This window comes from Uloborus diversus, chromosome 10, assembly GCF_026930045.1.
Source record: "Uloborus diversus isolate 005 chromosome 10, Udiv.v.3.1, whole genome shotgun sequence".
NCBI classification, from domain to species: Eukaryota; Metazoa; Arthropoda; class Arachnida; order Araneae; family Uloboridae; genus Uloborus; species Uloborus diversus.
This window is the reverse complement of record NC_072740.1, coordinates 59,099,904-59,116,712: the sequence shown is the minus strand read 5'-3', so window position 1 is coordinate 59,116,712 and position 16,809 is coordinate 59,099,904.

The window sequence follows — 16,809 nt, the reverse complement described above, 5'->3', positions numbered from 1 at the left end:
GATATTTCTTTAAAAAGAAAATCATAGTCCTGATTATATTTTTGCCGCAGTTGACATTATCGAAGAAACTGCCATTATTCTGACGGGAATACCTTTCGTAACAAATTTTACACTTGGATAGTTGAATTGGGTAAAAAAAAAATTGAGATCCGTATCCGTATCCGCGGATCTTGACATTAATGATCCGTATCCGGATCCGCGGATCTCCTTTTTTAACGATCCGGCACATCACTAATTAGTATACATTAGTGTCACTGTTGCAGCTCTTATTGCACTAAAAGTTAGTATGATTTTTATTACAATTTTCTCATGCAGTATTCTGAGCTGTCTGTTTATGAATAAAACAATAAATATATATCATATCCTTGTGACCATTTTGTACAATTGTCAAATTCGATGAAGACTTTCAATGGTTTTACACCTGTACTCAATTCTGAAAGATCTGAGAAAAAGGAATGATAATAATAATAAAACAATTTGTTAGTTACGAGAAATAGGCTTTTGCCGATTGCTATCCGTCTGTAGCACGCATTATATTCTATTACAGAAACAAGTAAATCATTGATAGATTTTTAGTTTTATTACCAGCCTCCTCTTTCAACGTGACAAAAAATGCAAGAAAATATATCTTGCCTGTAAAGTTATGGTTATTGTTCTTGCAAAAAATGGTCCAACTGGGAGCATACTCTCTTTCAGATGAAAAAAATTGCCTTGCTGGCAATTCGTCATTTTTATGTGAACAGCGAAGTTTGTTTGTGACGTCGAGTATTTTATAGCGTTTGACGCTCTTGCTTTATTTAAGAATAGAAAATAGAAAAATTAACGTGTCAGTATGAGGGATGATGTGCCTCTATCTCATGAGCAATGTGTTTGGAAACAAATCAAAAAAAATGGGCCTCGGAGATGAGAAAATTTATTTGTTTGAAGTGTTCGCGGAGTTGACATTACTAATGGTGAATTGAATAAAAGTCGAGCAGACTTAAATGAATGGTTTTGTACACAAAAGGAAAAATAGATAACTCTCATAGATGTGCCATAGAGTTCATTTTCAGTGCAATTTTCACAAACCATATTAAATGGTGAAAATCCTATTTTTTTTTAATTGAATGGCGTTTTGATATGCACATTCGGTTATAGTGTTTGATGTACAAATGTATTTCATTTTTGTGCATGAATCAAATTATGTACTATGTACAATCATGGAAATATTTAAGATAAATTTGTTACTAGTAAATTTCTGTATTTAAATCTTAGTTTATTTTTCTAATATTGGAAAAAATGACTTGGAACTGCATAGAAGTCTAATCTTGCATACGATGAAAAAGCTTCATTGAGTGACTCATTTTTACATTAAAGCTCAGAACTAATTTTAACATGAAGTAAATGTTTAAAAGTAGGAACCTGACATCTACTTCTGCTATTCAAATGTTTCCCACAGTTAAAAACTTTTACCAACTGGTACAAATGTTCACCATGGTTGAAAAATTTTACCAAATGGTACAAATGTCAACCATAATTGAAAAATTTTACCAGCTGGTACACATGTTCGGAGAAAACATATTGTTACATGAGGTAATAGTTTCTTTTTGCAGTACCTAAGAAATTGCTTACAATTTTTCTTCAATTTTTTCGAGATCTACGGTAATTAATTGAAACAAAAACCACAACCACCTTTTGGTGTTGAGTTACCTGGCTCAACAATGTACGTTTATCAAGTAGATGATCGACAGGTAGGGGAATAATTCATAATTTTTCAACAACTTTTCCCCTCTCGTAAAAATAAGACAGTACGATTTCAAAACCGCGGACATTTTTTAAATGCCAAGCATTACTCTGGGCAGCCTTAAAAATCTCTGACGTGTTGCAAGCCTATGTGAAACTGTCTTAATTAAGGTCATTTCAAAGTTAAAACCGTAAAGGATAAAACGATAAATTGTGTTTCAGAAGCATATAAAAGGGGGTGGGGTGGTAATGGGTAACAGGACACTTTATAGTTAGAAATACAATCACAAGTTTTATATGATTGAAATCAATTTAAACTAATTTTATGACATGATTATAGCTTTGTTATTAACCGTTTTTTTATCTTCATCATTAAAGCTATGCATAGTTACATTAATATTAATTGACCGTGTTTTATTTAATGAAACCTCTTTCTCGCGAGGTTTTTTTTTTTTTTTTTTTTTTGGATATTCAAAATGTAAACATTTTTAAATTAAAAAGAACTACCATTAGAGAACTTTCTGAAAATAAAAGACAGTGGCTTTTATAGTTTCGAAATTATTTGTTAAATGATTTAACAAACATATGCTTAGCGAAATCCCAAATTAGCCATGTGGTTCGTGAGCATGTCCCTAAACATATTATTAACAACTTAAAATTTCAGGTGCATTCCATTTAGTATTCAACTTTTAAAAGTTCAATTTGGTACTCTAAGGGCATGTTTAGTTGGCCTTTATTTATCGCATTATTTACTTCAACTAATTTCGGAGTGGAAAGGAATGAATGGTCTTTTAATACAAATAAACATAATATGATAAATTAGCTCATTTTATTGTATTTTTCTAGGATGTCACCCCGCTCCCTCCCCATTTTTATCTACAATTCAAAAATACATATTTGTACAAAAATAACACATTTTTGTTGATACATATTTTGATTGTATCTTTTTGAAGACTAGATGCACATTTAAAAAGAAAGAAAAGTTTGTTGAGAAACTTAAACTATGCGAGTGTTGTTTTTTTTTTTTTTTTTTGTAATGTAAAGGCTGTTTTTAATATTTATTTAAATCTAACTTTAAATTGGTGCCTAGAGTTGTTTACTTTCTATGCTCCGAATTATATATTATCTTTACTATAAATATGTGTCTCTTGTTTTCAGTAAGCTACCGCCCTGTAGCCCGGTCTAAGGCAGAAATGCATAAAATTCACCGACAGCTCAGTCATTCTATCCGAGGACTGCAGTTTCCTGCTTATTAGTACTAAAGTGCTAATAATCACTGAGCTGGCAGTGTATTTCACATGTGTGTATATTTTTTTTTTTATTGAATATTTCTTTCGTACCTCTACAGACGGACTCTTTTTTTTTTTTTTCATTATGTCATATCATTATGACATATCCTCCACATCTACTTTAGAAAAAAAAACCAAGTCCTTAAAAACTTTAATTTTTTACGCGATCGACTAACAGAAACTTAATAGCACATTTCCTATATAACGTGCGTAGTTTTAACGAAAGTTGCGAGATTGTATAAAAGAAAATCTTACTTTGCATATCCCATTAGTATACAAAATCTATTTACTCGCCTCTTCTGCTATGCAAGGCAGCATACGAAAGCAGAACGAGCACAAAGTTGCAAAAGCATTTGACTTAAAATAATTCTCTTTTAAGCGACAACAATGCGCAAGAGAATATTTAAGAGCACACGAACTCCTTTTGTTTTTGAATAAGCGAATCGCACTTAATTTCAGAAAAAATGTAATTATGTAAAGGGAAAACTAAATAAAATGTTCCTTAAAGAATTTGCCTTTATCTTTTTAGTGCTCCATGCCCATTTTTATTCTTATTACTCTGAATGCGTAACGATTTGATTATGTATTCACTGCCGAAGGAAATTTATTGACAGCGGAAATTTGCGAAGCATCCCGGAGTCGAGTAAGTCTTTTTAAATCGAAATGCTCTCGGTCGTTTTTAAAATGTACATATTCATCTGGCAACCGAAGCGTGGGAGCGCCTACAAATCACCTCGCTGCACTTTCCTCACAATGCAGAGGAAACGCATCCGCTCCTTGCATAGATGAGAACAATTTTCAATCAAAGGACTCGAAAGCGCAGCTGCTGAAATGCCATTTCGAGGTCCAATTCAAACAATTTAATTACTATCCTCTTTTGCTGGGACTTAATTAATATTATCGGACCTTCCACTCCTCGATTAAACTCCACGGGAAATATTTCTTTTTATTCTCATTTGACTCGGAGCACTCTCTCTTTTCTGCAATGTCTGAGATCGGTTCTGAATATTCAAAGCTGTCAGAAGGCTCGAGCTTTGAAATGAGAAACATTACAAAGGACTTTTCGGAGGCAATTTCTCGAGAAGAATTTAAATTTAAATTAAATCTCTTTCAGGAATTAAAATATATTTTTAGCGTATTCGGAAGCTGAATCAAGAACTATATAATTAGAGACTGAGACAAGTCTGAAATTTGCAATTACGCTTCTGGACATCGGAATAGTTTCGAAACTTGAACGCTAGGATTATTTGACATTATTGGTTTTAAAATTGTTTTAAATTCATTCTATTAACTTGGGTTGTTTTTGCTGTATTGAGTGCAATTTATTGTTTCAGTTTACTTTCTTTATCTATTGTCACACCATTATTGCTCCCATCAATCAACTTGTTGCTAGAGTTTTATCAATGATATCACTGTTTTTATAAAACTAACTGTCGTCGTTTTTTGTACTTAAACTTTTAACATGAATTCCAATTTTTAAGCAATTTTATGATGATTTTCGCTGATAACATTGTTTGATTTTTTATTTTCAATTTTTGCTATTAATGAAAACAACCTAGAAAATTTATTTTTCGACAATTGACGTTCACACATTATTTTTTTACATTGTCTGTAAGAAGTAGGTCGGGCTAAGGCTTTGCGTAGTTTTACGTAATTCGGTTAAAAAGCAGGGCCATTATATTTCAGGTCAAACAATGTGTGTCACATTACCATCAACGATTTGGTTAAAAAAAAAATTACAGTATTGGCAACTAAAGGGCGTATTAGTATCCCAAAAGGGTTCTTCAAGATCTTTGTTTTTTCTAAAATACTTTTTTTTCAATCATTATTTTTTTCATATAAATAAATAGGTAAAATGGAATGGGTGGGTAAATACAAATCGGTGTTAGCATTACTATTTTGATTTTGAACTAATTGCCTTATAACAAAATGTAAACATAACGCTATGAAGCAAAATTAGAAACTAATTGCAGTAACGTGTGTTGGGGTTAAAAGGAACCCCTTTTTCAAAACAAAAAGAGTGATTTTCTGGATGGAAGTTAATTGTAACACTACACATAACTTCCTTAATTGTAACATCTAACACATAAATGCGGTGAAGGAAAGATAGTAAAAGTGCACGATTTTTCATTTGGATATAGAAACACTTTGGCTCAAATATCTTTAATTTTAAATATTCTTTTCAAGAGATTTTTTGGCAAACTTTAAATTAAAGTGAGCCTTAGACAGTTTTCCTCATAAATAATTGTTCCAAGTGTTCTAATCGTTGTAGAAACTTTCAAAAAGAAAAATCTTGCTTCTTTATTTACGGAATTCGAAAGCCTTTTAAAGCTAATATTTGAAATATACAGAACTTCAAACATCTTTTGTGACCTTAAAATTAAATTAGAGCAGTTTGAAACAGATGTAAAGATCGAAAATTTCTTTGGGATAGTGTCCATATGCCGAAGTAACACTCTGACAAATTTAGTAAAGATCTGACGTAAGACATAGATTCTACGCTATACTGCATACACAAGATTGCCTTATGTTTTTTTTTAAAGACTTACTGGATTTTTTTTTACAAAATTCAGTACATGTATTATTACAACATGTACATCAGTACATTGTTTGTTTTTATTATTTTTTCAGTGAAAGCCTGTGTAGTGATCGTAAACCATTTCTATTACTTTGTTTAAAAATACAATTACATAATCGAATCAAATTTCCTTACATTTTTAAGCACGATAACCATTTATTTATCAGCATTAATGTTAGGTAAGAATATTGAAATGTTTGTTGAGAATGTTACTGAACAGAAGTTTCAGCAAAGTTGTGCTAGAATTGCATAACATATATGCTCCACATTTATTTTTATTTTTCTCAAACATAATTTCATAATCACATGTAAAAGTGATATAAATTTCTTTGCCTAGTTCATCTTATAAAAATTCTGGTATGAGAAAATAAGATGCATTTTCCACAGCTATTTAAACCATTATTTATAGTAATCGCTCTTTATTAGGTATTGATATATTGTGATGGATTGCTTAAACAGTACTCAGCTTTTTTTGAAAATAAGAAAGCCACATAAATTAACAGGCACTCTTGGCTTCCTTAAGAGGTATTCCACCTCCTGCTCAGTCACCTCCTACGCCGGGCTGATGAGTGCTAATAAGCACGAAACTGCAGTCCTCGGCTGGAATGACTGAGCTAGCGGTGTATTTCGTGTATAGCCTTAGCCCTGGCTATAGGGCGGAAAACTACTGAAAACTTCAACATAACATTCTGCCTCGAGGTGTTAAGCGTTCTGAGCTCTAAGCCATGTACAAATTAGATGGAGTTTTAAACAATAGATAAAGCAAAAGGGTAAAAAAGGCTTCTTAGAAATGAAATAACATCAATTTTCTGCATAAAGCAAAACATATGAATAAATACATAATATTGCGCTTTATTAGTGAACATGTAATTAAAAATGGGAAAAACATGGATAATTAGTAAAATGTTTAATTTGTTTTAAAATCACATTCATAGATTATTTTTAATATAAATTTGTGCTTAAAAACAAGTCTTTGTTCTTTTCAAAAATTCAGTCAAACTTTTTGAAAATTGAAAACGAATCATATTTAAACATTTGATATTAATCAATTATAACCACCGAACGGAAAATATAAATACGCGAACTTATTTGTAATTGTGCGGGAAAACTAAAAGCAGCTTTTAGAAATCTTTTAAACACTTTGAAACAAACGTTTATTTCTGAGCTTTTAAAGCTATATAGGATTATATTTTAGTAGCTTATGTTAACAAACTTTTAACCGGATTAAACTGAAATCCACTCACTAATATATTTATCGCTTCTGCCAAAACCATAGATGTTTCATGCATTTTGCAACAAATTGGTATCTATGCGTTAATATTTAACTTAGTTGAATGACATTTTAGGACAGTTTTCTAAGGCTTAAAAATCGGTAAAAGCTAATCCAAACGTTAAATTTGCTCAAAATTTAAGTAACAACGTTGTTATTCAACCAGATTATATGTAGTTTCTCGAAATTCTGGGAAAAATGAAAACAATTTACTGGAGAGGTTTGACATTCTCCAAAATTTTGCATCAATGTGTACAGACTCTACAGATTACACTTATAGTTGCTTGTTGTTTAAAGAATATCAAATGTTTTTTTTTTTTTTGGTAAACGCTGAAATTGAAACTTCTCATACTAATTTGTAACTAATAATTTAAAAACATGTACAGTTTTGTCATATAATTCACTGCATCATGCAATTTTCTCAAAAAAAAAAAAAAAAAGACCACAAATATTGTTGAAAATGTGTTTCACAAAAAAAAAAAGCGCAATCCATCTGTACATTTAATAAAATTAACACACTTTTTGTTGAACTATTGTAGATGCTATTAAGAAATTAATCAAATCCTTTTTATTGCGGTACATGTACTAATGCACACCATTCTGCGCATTTTCATAACAGTTCTTTGTATTTATTTTTTATGTCTAAATTTAAAGATATATATGAGACTACAAAAGAAGATGTTCAAAAACATAATTTTTCTTATTTATACATATCTTACTCATTGAACAACATGAACTAATACATACCATTCTATTAATTTTTTAAGAGTGTTTCGTATTTATTATTTACGTCTAAATTTAAAGATATATATGAAACTACAAATTTTTTTTCAAAAGCCTTGAAAAGCTTATATTTGCTTTAAATTAATGCCCTAATAAGGTGGAAATGAATCTTAGAGTTAATTTATCATTCCATACAAAGTATTACGCTATTAAAATAAATGTTAGACTTAATATATCATTTAAGAATTTGAATTTACCTTAAATTCGTCCCCATAGTACGCATAGTCTTCTATAATCATTCTGTTCTGAGTTTTTAGTAGTTTTCTTGGGCCATCAATTAAGAGACACAGTAAAAAGAAGCTTCTTCATTTTGCTATAAGAGACATCACTTTTCAGGTTTAGGTTCTAGCAAGTAGTTTCCTTCAATGGTGTATTCAAAATGTGTTGAAGATAGAAACTTATTCCAAAGTCATGTTTATATGCTCATCTGAGAAGAGCAATTGTTTAAAATTTTTCCTGGTTTTATTCCAACGGATTCCTGCCCACTGCGGTGTTATGGACAGTGAAAAAGCTGATACACTGACTAAAAAATCAGCTATGGGAGAACAACGCATGAATCGTTCCCTTTCCTTCTATACAACTAAATTATTCGTCAACCTGACTCCGGAAACTTTTCAAACACGATGTGGTACAACGTGCATTTAAAAAGAGCATGTAGTGCCTTTCTTTAGAAGTCTCATTGGACATGACTATTTACGAGACCATCACTATATAATCAAGAGTGGTGGATTCCCTAGAATGTTCTTTGTGTAGCTCCAAACAACCAATGGCTTTTGAACATTTAGAAAGTTGAATCGTGTTATCGCAATATGAGGACATAGTCATAAAATACTTGAGCGCTCGTGAGCTGATGGCTTAGGCGCCAATGTTCACCATTTGAAAAGTACAGGATGACAAGAAATAACTTAGACACACATAAAACATCATAACTTTAATGCTAATGAAAATATTAAGACCAAACTTTAAAATTATTATGAATTCTTTATTTCGGCCAACATATGTAAAATTGTTCAAAGTAGCTACCTTTAGCCTTAATACAGAGCTTAAAACGTGTCACAAAATTTTCGGCTATGGGCCGCAACTTACTTGCTGACATTTTATCCCATTCCATGCATAAGGATTTGTTTAGAGATTCCAAAGTTTTATGAGGTTTAGCACTTATCCTTGTCTCCAAGATCTTTTTTGCATTTTTGAACGGCGTCAACGACCCCAAATCTAATAGTTTGGGGTGGGTGGGATATGTGCTAGTGGGAAAATATCCCTTTTGTTTGTAGATCAAGGGACAAAGATAAATCAAAAAACATACCGCAAACTCATTTTGGAAGATGTTGTGTCTTACCTATGTCACAAAAGTATGGAAGCAAAAGATGAACCTTCCAACACCGCACATGCACACAGAGCTAAAGGCACTCAAGATAGGTGCAAGACACATTTTCCAGACTTCATTGGAGCTCTAGAATAGCCACCGTATTCCCCAGATATAAACCCAATGGACGATTCTGTTTGGTCCTTCGTAGAGACAAAGATATGTACTAAACCTCATAAAACTTTGACCTCCTGGAAGAAATCCTTATGCAAGGCATGGGAAAAAATATCAGTGAGTTTCGGCCCATAGCCGAAAATTTTGTGACACGTTTAACCCGAGAGAGATCGCGCACCTAAAAGTGACAAAAAAGATAGCTCGGGGTGACTGAGTTACCCCAATCAGTTTTATCCAAAATTTTCTATAAATCGTCATTTTTTATCTTTTCATAATCTGCAAGTTTACGTTTGCACGCCCTTATTCGGAGCGCAAAGCAATGTAAAGGCAAAAAGAGAGATAGAGAACGCAAAACCACACTGCTTAGAATGAGAAATTTCTATGCAGTACCAGTCGCGTGGGGAGAGTGTGTTACCCCATTAACACGGGAATTCAAAGAAATGATTGCTTCACGAGCAGAAAGAAACGAAAAGAAAAGGAAAAATAACACTTCACCTATCACACAAGGGGAATGTTAGATAAAAAGATACTGAAGGGGTGATTGACTACAGATAAATATTGAAACTGTGACACGGGTTTTACATAAGAATGGGGTGACTATGTGCCCCGCGCTGTCTCTCGAGTTAAAGCTTTGTATTACGGCTAAAGGTAGCCACTTTGAAAATTTGTAAATATATTAGACAAAATAATGTATTAATAATTCTGAAGTTCGGATGTAATATTTTCATTATCATAAAAGTTATGATGCATATATGTGTCCAAGTTATTTCTTGTCACCCAGTAATACTTTTTCTAAGTTAATAGCTAATGACAAGAAATTCAGAATTTTTCTCAAGTGACAACATTTGCAATATTTCCGAGGGCAAGAAATAAAATAAACCTTCGTTAAAACTAAACGATTATGAAAAAAAAAAGTTCTAAAAATATATAACCGAAAATTCTTATAATTAGTTATATTGTATAAAGTACTATATTTTTGATGAATATTTTAAATACATGAAATTGTATTGCAAGTGCAGCAAGAAATGCTTATACATATTTTAAATGTCAATTGTATCGCTTTTCAGATTTACGGAAACGTGAAACTGGATTTAAAAGTTATAAACACAATATTGTCGTTGCCCAAGTTTCATAATTCCAAAAAGCAGCAAAAATAATAAACGAAAAAAAAGTTAAATCCATAAAAGAAAAGAAAATACATACTTAATTGCTATAATCGTGTCGTATTTATTTTCTGTCCAATGCTATTAATTTGTTGATGATGTTTCATTAAATGTATCAACAAAAACACTTCACACTAGCAAACATATCTTTTGCCGACGCTGTCAAATGTCAATAACGGTTTAGTAAAAAATTAAAATAAAGCTTTTGAAATAAATATTTTAGTACATATGTTAATCAATCAGTCCTAATACATTTTCAATCCGCAGATAGTTTCATAATTCTAGACAATTGGGTTTAACAGAAAAATTGTTCGGGGGGGGGGGGCTCCACTAAAAGTAAAACAATCCACCTTTTAAATTAAAATGATTTCTGATGAGTCCAGAACGCTAACAAACGCAAGCTTTGGAGATTTAATATTTTAAATGTAAGTTTACAGTGAAAATCAAATATACATAGTAAATTTCATAAGGAAATCTTACTTTCAAGTGTATTAAAAATGAAGTTATTAGAAAATCAAAGTAAATATAGTGATTCTATCATTGATTAAAAGAATATATATTTAAAACGTTATCGATGATGTATTTAATTCCCCGGTAAGGCATAATTCTTAAAGGAAACTGATTTCTATCGTTTAAGCGTTTCAGAAGTAGAAAATGCCAGTAATAATAAATACGCTAAATAAAAAATAAAAAAAAAACATCACAGGGCAAAAACTCATATCAAAGTTCTAAACAATTACAGGGCAAAAAGCCCACATTTTCGCGATCTTTTTATAGAACAGGATCCATTCGAAGTAGTGTGTGTAACTAGTTGATTTCGGATAAATATTGATACCTGTAGTCAGTAGGTTGTCTTGATTTAGTACCAATAACATACGGAACAAATCAAATGTTCAATATTGACTCATTTCTCATGAGAATTGAGTGAACCGCAGACTTCCGGGCACTGATGAAATTTCTCTCCTGGGTGAACATTTAATATTTAATTTCTAATCTGTGACGTACTGCCGATATCAAAGGTCAATGAATTAAGCTCGAAGCCATATTATTCGCCTTGGCAATAAAATACGTCTACCTCTTAACTTTCAGGAGTACAGCAAAAACGTTTAAAATAGTTACTAATGTAAATACATATGTAAATAATTAATTTTATTTACACAAATTCAAAACAACATTGGTACGTTTCTTACAGTTTATCATCAAAAGACAATTCCAAAAATCACGAAGGAATACAACTACGTTAAGTGCAACCTCAAAAATTGGATCTTTGAAGGATATTAGAATGTCCAAATGATAGATTTTCTTGGTTTTAGGCGTATTACTAAGAGAACGATGTTTTAAGTAAAATTATTTTGCGAAATAGCAACAAATAGTCATTAAATAAAAAAACAAACAAACCGGCGGATGACGTAGTATTTTATTCGATGGAGAGGAAAAAAAAAATAACTTGTACTGCAATAAATTCTGGACTGTCCGAAAGGTGGGGGAAATGACGAATTCCGGTTGAGTAAAAATCTTTTGAACTTAATAGTAGGACTCGACCGATGCATCGGCGCCGATGGTTCAACAATTTAGCCATCGGCATCGGCTGCCGATGCTAACTTGCAGGAAACATCGGCCCATCGGCCTCAAAAAACATCCAAAAGCCGATGGAATTGGCCGATGCTTTTGAAAAAAAGGACCTTTGTTGTTTTACTTTTCAATACAAAGTAAAGGGAGTTATTGTTTTTATATAACATCTTCTACTTGAATTTCAGTATGAATTTCTATTTTAGTCATCCCTGAAAGAGTTTTTAATACTGCATTCAGGTACCAAACAAGCTAATTGCTGCGTTGTTTCTTGCGGTTGGATGTACGTATGTATCTCTCAAAAGTCATAACTCAAAAATGGTAAGATGTAGAAGGCTATATTTTCGCATGTGGGATGTGCGTACGTTCCAGTTGTGCAGTTCCCTTTTTGTTTTCGATCGGGTGTTCTAAAAAGCCTATTTACTCATTTTTTGTGGCTATTATTTACTTATTTCAATGCAAAACTAATATAACGTCTCAGACTGACGATCATTTGCTGATATATTGCCGAATTGGAGACCATGGAAATAAATATGAGATGGGGAAACGGTTTTGTTTCATTTTGTTAGATTCCCGTTGAACCGACAGTAATTTTTAATTTTTCGATATTTGTAATATGAATCACAGTATTACAGTCTTTTATGTATCACTTCGGCGGAGCTACAAGTTTGGGGCCCGCCGAACTAAATTCTGGGGCCCTATTTATCTATCACATAAGTTGTAAAACATTTATCATAAGCATTTTTGTAACTCCTACGGTTCCCCTAGGGTTATGGGGCCTCTAGCGCAATTGCAACATTTGCTATATTTTAAATCCGCCACTGCACGTCAAAACAAACTCGGGTGCAAGTTTTAAAAGGTTTTTTTCTGTTCAATGTTTATGATTATTTTGAACTCTATTTTTTACGACTATTGTTTGTATTTTCGAGAATACTTGTGTGCCCTTTCTCAAACTACCCTCAATTTCTGAAACTAAATTCTAGTTGTACTTCTGAGTTGTTTAAAACTAACACCATTCATAAAATTAGAGATTTTTTTTTCAAGCTTTATCTATTGTTTAGGAAGAATTTAAAGCATTAATGTAAGAAATTGGTAAAAGACGTTTTGAATGGTGACATAATTCGAGAATCAAAGGGACTTTTGAATTTTTTCTTCTGAAGTGCTGAAGTAGATTCAGAAACTCTTCCGAGGCGTTGGTGGTAGCGGTTCTATACTAAAAAAATGAGGCCGAAGTTGAATGTTGTGAATTACTCCAAAATCAGAGGGTGACCCCCCTAACCCACCCTCGTTGTTTCAAACATTTCTTACATATTTAGCGATTATTTATTTTGGTCAAGAAATGTTATTTTGGATATTTCTTATGCTTGTTTCACCTATATTTCGTAATGAGTCATCTTTTTTGCATCATTAATGGCGATCGATTTTTTTTTTTTTTCTGTTGTAAGTAACTATTTTTATGTATTTATATAAAATCAATGAATAAGTTATTTTTGTTTGAATCATATTTTTAATAATATGTTGTAGAAAAGTTTCAAGGATTTTTTATTATGCATTTTTTTTTTAATTTCAGAAAATTATTGTTAAATTGAAAATTTTAATTTGAACTTGTTTGTAGTGCTTCAAAAAAAAAAATAAACAATCAAATTGTTCAATATTGCGTGTGCAAACATCAAATCAAGTAGTATATGTATTCAGTTATTAACTTGGTGTAAATATTGAGTTTGCTTATTGTGGCTGCGTTTTATGAACTTTTTTTCCGTAAAATTTATGTCACTGTTATAGCTTTTATGAAAAGTGCAAACTTTTCTGTTCATAAATTTTAAATAAGTAGAAAAATATTCCTGTTATGATTTAATATTGTAATTTATCTGTTGCCTTTTTTGTTTAATTTGATTATTATAAAGTGTCTACGTGCAATATTTCCACTTTAATTGCGTAATTTGTTGACGGTTTCATAGTTTTATTTAATTATTATTTTTTTTTGAATGATTAAGCAACATAATTTAATGTTTTTTAACTATGTTTAGTGCATTTACATCCATACAATATTACAATATTACTGAAATCTTAGTTATACGTTCAATTTAAAAAAACAAAACAAATCAATTGGTTATTAAACAGTCTCTTTATTTTTCTTTCTTTTTCTTTCTTTCTTTTTTTTTTCTTTTTTTTTTGTCTTCCATCATACAGCATAGAAGGGAGAATACATACAGGGAAAAGCATGACTACACCCTATACAGATTGTACGTAGTACGATCCAAAAGTTCGAGGGACAAGCTGTACTATCAAACCTTACCTAAAATAGTTCACATTACCGAAGGACATCCACCTTTAAAAGGTCACCTTGAGGGACTATACTTCTGCCATTGTTCATATAACTTTTGGAAACACTCCTGGAAGCCATTTTTCGCTACCTTCTGTGATGCAGCTTTATCTTCTCCTGACGGAAGAAAGCGGCGTCCATGCAAATGTTTTTTTTTGCTGAGAACAGGTAAAAGTCACACGGAGCTAAGTCCAACGAAACGTTATGTTATTCATTTGTTATATCAGACTATTGACCAATCGAACCGTGCATCCTCCACATGAAAGTCGACTTCTTCTCCACGATGAAGTTAAAGAATCAGCGCAAGAGGCCTTACAGGAGGTTGCGATAAATGTCCTCCAAGAGTCCTTCTAAAAGCTATACGAACGTTGGCATAAGTGCATAGTCGTTCAAGGTGACTATTTTGTGGATAGATGTACTTCGGGTTATGTGAATTATTCAGGGTAAGGTTTTATACAGGGTAAGGTTTTTAACTTGTCCTCGAACTTTTATATCATGCTACGTACGTATGAGCTTTCAACTTACTATTTCGTAAAGTTTTTGAGTGACGCAAGTTTACGCGCATAAAGACATCACAAGAGAATTTGCGATAATTAACTAAGGAGACATACAAAATGGATATTTTGATCATCTATATGTTCTTAGGTACATATGTTCTTATGTACAAATGTGCCGAAAGAACTTGTGAAATTTAAATTGGGTAATCGTAAAATAGAAATTTAGGTCCAAATCTGATTTTTTTTTTTTTTTTTTGTGATTACAATTCCTTATTTGGAGCAAGGAAGTAAAATTAAAATGAATCAATAATCCTTTAAATCCCTGACAATCTTATCAATTTATTTCTATTCGATTTTTTTTCGCCATCGGCCATCGGCAATCGGCCATTTGAAGGAAAACAATCGGCCATCTTTGAACAATCGGCCAACAATAGGCATCGGCCCATCGACCAAAAAATGCCATCAGTCGAGCCCTACTTAATAATCCTTTAACTAAAGAACTACGCATAGAAAGTCTGCAAAAATTAAATATTAAAATTTTGGTGTTAATGTTTCTAATAGAAACTTGCAATCTCGGAAACTACCCTTTACAAATACCGTGTCTCTCAAAACATACTATTATTTGTTGCAAATGTGAAAATCATGCGATTCCTTTTTTACTCGATCTTGTTTTCTTTCCTGTCAACTCTTTGTTTCCAACATTAACTTTTTTCTTTAGAAGAAAGCGTGTTAATATTGAAGTTTCATTGAAATCCTTCAATCCTTTTCAAAATTTTTAACTCCAAAATTATTTAATAACAAAAAAAAAAAAAAAAAAAATCTAAAATGAATGAGTTGCATAAAAATGCAAGATTAAAACCTTTTTGCTCCAAATTTGATTAGTTCAAACCTTCACAAAAACAGTAAAACCCCAAAAGTAATATAGATTATGTAGCGATTTACACTGCTTATTCAAAAAGTTTTTTTGAAAACATGAAGTATGAGCGGAAAACAGAGCAGTCCCAATATTATCCATATTTTATATTCATCTATTTTGAATGAGGTGCAGAATGGGAAATAAAAATCATTGGAAGAAATTCCCGCCATTGTTTTCGTTTAGCAGTAAGGAACAGCTTTTTCTGTTGACAGAAAAATGGCTACACACGGCAGGTACTTTCAAATTCTTGAATTCGTCAAAAGACTTTAAAAAGATAATACTAATAACATTAGCAGATGAATAGCTACTTTTGAAAATGAAAAAAATCAGAGGTTTTTAATAGTTTCCAGATTTTTAATGTTATGTCTAGTATTAATGTGCATTTTTCTTTAAAATTTCATTCATCATTTTTTTAGTGTATATAATAGTAATTTATATATATTTGAATTGAAGAGCCAAGGGTCTTATTGTATTAATTGAAATACGATAGAATGCGTATTCGTAAAATAGAAAGAATGCTGGAAGAATATATATATATATATATATATATATATATATATATATATATATTTGATTTACACAATAACTTACAAAACAAAATAAACGACATTTTAGTTTTGCGACATTTATTATGTATCAAAAACTTAAATTGTAAAGTACCATCAAGAAAAACGATGAAATGTTTTTGACGCAAAAAAAAGATGCAGCTAAAAGCGTATCTTAAAATTAAATGCGCATGCATTATTTTATTGCCTGATGAATATTCATGACGACGAAATCATTTCTTGAAGATGAATACTTTTTTTCAGATTGAATGTGGTAGAGTTCTTTATTTTCTTCGCAAATAATGAAACAATATTTTATTTCAAATCTTTGAAAACTTGAAAGTATGCTCTTAAACGTTCTAACTGCATGTCATGATTTTATTACAGTTAACCTCAAATTGTTCTGATCATTTGACAAATATGAAACAACATGCAAAGTAAATCTATGCGACATGTGTTTCTGCTCTACATCTTACGAAACTTGATATAAATTTTACCAAAAGTTCAATAGTTGCTTATTTCTAATGCATAAGAAAATACCCATTGGGAATAAATTTTAACCCAAGTCACTAAATATTTTCCTTGGATTTCGTTCGATCTACGGCAATTTAACGCATTTCCTTATACCCCTGGAGAATAAATTACTCTCATGCTTTTCTTGAAAAATATAATTA